The sequence below is a fragment of the Zingiber officinale genome, chromosome 2A (genome assembly GCF_018446385.1).
Source record: "Zingiber officinale cultivar Zhangliang chromosome 2A, Zo_v1.1, whole genome shotgun sequence".
In the NCBI taxonomy this organism is placed as follows: domain Eukaryota; kingdom Viridiplantae; phylum Streptophyta; class Magnoliopsida; order Zingiberales; family Zingiberaceae; genus Zingiber; species Zingiber officinale.
Genome location: NC_055988.1, coordinates 142,457,477 through 142,462,360, shown reverse-complemented (window position 1 = coordinate 142,462,360; position 4,884 = coordinate 142,457,477). Strand labels below are relative to the sequence as shown.

The following is a 4,884-nucleotide window of genomic DNA, read 5'->3' as shown; positions in this document are numbered from 1 at the left end:
CAATATGACCATTAGGAGTAAAATTATATGAAAAATTTTTATTTTCAAAATAATATACAAAATATTAGATGAATTTGAATTACTAATAACATCAATATTTATTAATTATTCCCAACAATTCTCAACGTAATCTGACCACCGTGTATTGCTACAATATCTAAAATGATAATATTTGTAAAATAATATTATGACTCATACACATGCCAAATAATAATTAAATTAGAATAATGTCTTATATGGTAGAATTAATAAGATTTATATGTAAAAAATAAACGTATCTTAAAATTTAATTATCATTACAATCTGAATCATTAACATTAATAGTTTCTAAGTTTTTATCACTTGACTCTATTAGTACATCAATCTCCTTAACTGTTGGGCATATCTCCGTCATCTATTTCCTCGTAAGTGACATTTAGATCTACAAGTAATTTAGATATATATTGAATTTGTGAATCAACTGAATGTATATCCAATTTCTCATTTTGAAATGCATCATAGTTTTGGGTTGTGATGGAGTTTAATATTTCTATGGTGAGCGAGACTTTATTCGACAAACTACTAACCATTCACTAGATCTTTTCTCTTTGTCGGGTATTCAATATAGAAAATTTGACCAACTTGTATTACAAAAATGAAGGGTCAAACTTATTGAATCTTTTGTTTGCATGAACTTCAACTAAATTATAGTTTAAATGTATTCTAGTACCTGTTCTTGCAGTCATATCATACCATGAATATTTGAATAATACACACACACACACACCTTTTTATAGGTAAAACAAGATATTCAACTTCAATGATTTCGTCAAGTGCATCATAGTAATCAAATTTAGTATTAGTATTTTTGATAGATCCTTTTATGCAATACCTGAATTGTCACACCCCAAAAAAGTTTCTGCCAGAGAAAGATCCGGCAGCATCTCCCTTGTACCGGTGATAATATGAATCCATAAATACACAACCCTCAAGACCTCTCAATCCTCGACCAACACGACCGGAACATAAGCAATAATTTAAATAAACATTCCATGCAATTATATATATATATATATATAACCTACTCCACTACAGCGAGAAAACACAACCCACAACGGAAAATCATCGCAGCAGAAAACATGGGCAACATACCAAAATCTCGATATAAGATCCACGAGTGCAAGAAACACACATCACAAGTCTATAGATCACATAACAAGGAACCAAAGTCTGAAAACAAAAAACCATCTCAACATGGAGTGAGGACTAGCAGCTGGAACCTCCTAACGACTCCAACCTGAAATAGGAATAAATCAATGGAGTGAGTTCAAGAACTTAGCGGGTATCGATCAGACATGCATAGTAAGATATAACTATCAACAATAATCATGCAATATAGTCTTCTGAATAATAACAGGAAATGCAAAACTGAACAACAAAAAAAGTTGTACTCACCAGGATCTCCTATCCGGATACAAGGGTCATTAGTCCAAATACCTCATGTCTCCTGTATGTATGCCAATCATATGCAACAACCAAAATGTAGCATACAAAATACAGTAATCACAAGCAATAAATGCAATCCATGCATATGATGCAAATGACATGGTCACCCCTGACACCAGTCAGCCACCTCACACGCGATGGTGAGGTCGAGTGGGTAGGGCTATGACAATTGTGCACTTTGCCATCACTACTCCTGAGCGACCGAGTGGACAAGATGCTGTCGAAGTACACCTATCTTCCTACCCCAAACATAGTGGGGGAGCCTAAGCTCTCATGTCCCTGTGTCATAGTCAAGAGGAGGGATCCCTCCCCGCTACCATGTTGTAGTCACACTACCCATGAGCGGACCAGTGGAGCCTTGACAGAGTAAACTGCACACACCTTGCCTGATGTATCACTAACCCATGAGTGGTTGTGTGTGCAGATCATGTAACTGGCGATGTGCTTGAAGGCGCTGGAATTTCGTTTTGTTGCAATTTCCCCTGTACAAAAATTATACAAGTACAGAACTTTTCCTAGCAACCCGCATGTTCGATCAAACATGTGTTTGATTAATCAAGCAAGTTTTTGATGGATCAAAGTACGCCTTGATCAAAGTACAAGATCGCTGGCCTCTTGTGTTGGTATTCAGGATCAATACAAAGAAAACTAAACTTATTACACAACGAAATCAAAGAACTAGTTGTACCTTTCCTTTGTAGCTAAAGACCTCTTGATCTTCTGTTGTATTCCTCTCCTCTTCTTGGACGTTGTGTGGGCGACGATCTAACAAGATAACAAACACACTTCCCTTCTTTGTTTCCAAACCACTGACCACCAAGAGAAGCTCTAGGATGAGGCACCTTCTCCTCTTCTTCTTCTTTTCCAAGTTGTCGTCCACAAAGGATGCTAAGCAAGGGGCGTCGACCCTAGCAAGGAAGAGGTGTCGGCCCTAGCAAAGGAGGAGGCGCCAGCCCTAGCAAGGAGGAGGCACTAGCCCTAGCAAAGGAGGGGCATTGGCCCTAGCAAGGAGGAGGCGTCGACCCTAGCAAAGGAGGAGACGCCGACCCTAGCAAGGAGGAGAAGCACCGGCCCTAGAAACATGGATGGGTGGGTGCGAGGCTTTATATAGAGGCTACAACAGGGACCTAGAAGAGGAATTGGTTTAGGCCTCCTGATGGGCTTGGGCTTCCTGTGTTCGACCTGAACACTCAACTCAAGTCTATCAATAATAACCCATACCATTAAAGGGTTATTATTGAACTACCACACCAATCCTATATTACAATATGGGCTCCTTCTTATCATGAGTGTGTTAATCTCCCTGTGTTTAAGATATAGTATGTTCGTTAATTAAATGAGTTACTGACAACTCAATTAATTAACATCTGATTCCAAGAGTAGTACCACTCAACTTTATTATTATGTCGGACTAAGTCCACCTGCAGGGTTGACATGATAATCCTTATGAGCTCCTCAAGGGGACATCATCAACCTAAATAATTAGGACACAGATGTTGGTGATCGTGTGACCGGTTAGAAGGGGATTGGATAGAAAACGCCCCCAAATACTCGTTTCCTACATATGTTAGTATACGTAGCGGAAATCTAATACTAACTACAAATATGAAAGCTAAATACTAAAGAAAAGAATGCAAACCAACACACGCCGATTTACATGGTTCGGAGATAAAGCTCCTACTCCATGGCTATCTGTAAGGTGGACGATCCCTATCCGTCGGTGGATTACTCCCTGGAAGGCCTCCGGCTAGCTCACGTAGTTTCTTGTGGGTGGAGAAATCTCGCCACAACTCTCACAAGAACTCTTGAGAAGCTAGGGCACTGGTAGACTACTAATAGGGGTTAACCACCTCTATTTCGTCAACCTTAACCAAGCTCCCAAGGCTTGGTTATATAGGCCATGAGTTGGAAACCCTGCCTACCAGTGGACTGCCAAAACCATCAGTCGACTGCCCTCTTGTGGAAATTCGACCGTTACATCCCAACGGCTCGATACCAGTCGACTACTTAAAGTATCAGTCTACTGCTCCACACTGGTCAAGCGAACATAAGCATTCTGTTCACTCCCAGTCGACTGCACCATTCGACTGCACCAGTCGACTAGTGAAACTAGCAGTCGACTGGTATCCGAGTACAATCTCTCAGCACTTGGACCCTCACCCTTACGACTCATTTGACGCTTCGTTCGCAACCTCGACCTCTTGCCTTCAAGCCTATTTCCTTTGACTCTCGTCCCTCAGATGTATTTAAGCCCGCAGCTCATCCCCAATGCCATCCTTCGCGTAAGCCTTGAAGTCACTTCCCTCGGTCCTTGTCCTTGTTGCCTTTTCCACGGTCCCTCGGATGCTCCATCCTTCACCGGACCCGAAGCCATCAACCTGAGTCACATGTGTATTCTGCAAACCTGCACACTCACATACACATATCAAATACAAGGGCGAGCCTAACTTAAACCCTTTGCCCAAACACCAAAACACATGGTCGCACAGACCATTGGGATTGCTCCAACAATCTACCCCTTTTGATGTTTGGCAATATGTTTAAGTTAGGAAAAACAAATAGCAAATAAACATGCTAAAACAAAAGGACTTACGTTGCCAAGGCTACACATTTGGACTTACACGACTGAATGAACTTACGTTGCCAAGGCTACACACTTGGGCTTACACGCCGAATGGATTGACGTTGCCAATGTTACACATTTGGACTTATACAGTCGAATGGACTTATGTTGCCAATGCTACACACTTGGACTTACACTGCCGAAACAAAATGCAACATGCATTGGAACCTATCCCAAGGCTCCCCCTACACCTATGCTCCCCAATGAGCTAGGATTTTACCACAGGGCTATTTAAGAACCTACCGCAAGGCTCCCCCTACACCTAATTAAGCTCCCCAATAAGCTAGGATTTTCATTATCGCAAAGGTATTTTTAGGTTTTCCCAACTAAACCTTACTTCTCCCCCTTTTCCTAACATCCAAAAAGTTCTCCAACAATATCCCAATTGTTGAAAACTTGTCATCCAAATTGACCCTAAACTCGTGTATTTATCCCCCATGGATCTCATACACCTACACGAGCTAACCCGGTCCCAAACCAATGCTGAAAATAAATTCAGACTGGAATCAGTCGACTGCACCAGTCGACTGCACCGACACCATTCGACTGCACTAGTCGATTGCTCTTATCGAAACAACACATAGAACCATTCTGTATTAGATATTCTCCATTACCAGTCGACTAGTAACTGTACCAGTCGACTGACACCCTATTTTAGTCCTTTTCAACATTTCTGACCTAATTTCAAAAATACATAGAAAATTCCACAGACATCCAAAAATCTCCTAATTTTGTGGAGAGGTCTGTTTTACCCTTGTCTACTTGGGAAAAATATA

The 4,884-nt window shown here is 41.0% G+C and overlaps 1 long non-coding RNA gene across 1 annotated transcript; it reads right to left on the bottom strand.

Annotated features, from left to right (window-relative positions):
• Nucleotides 1-1,005: 1,005 nt before the first annotated feature.
• On the bottom strand, nt 1,006-1,665 carry LOC122042470. The gene is made up of 2 exons (XR_006129258.1): nt 1,435-1,665; nt 1,006-1,276 (listed from the first exon to the last, which is right to left on the bottom strand). It is a non-coding gene; the product is annotated as an uncharacterized LOC122042470 (long non-coding RNA).
• Nucleotides 1,666-4,884: the final 3,219 nt, after the last annotated feature.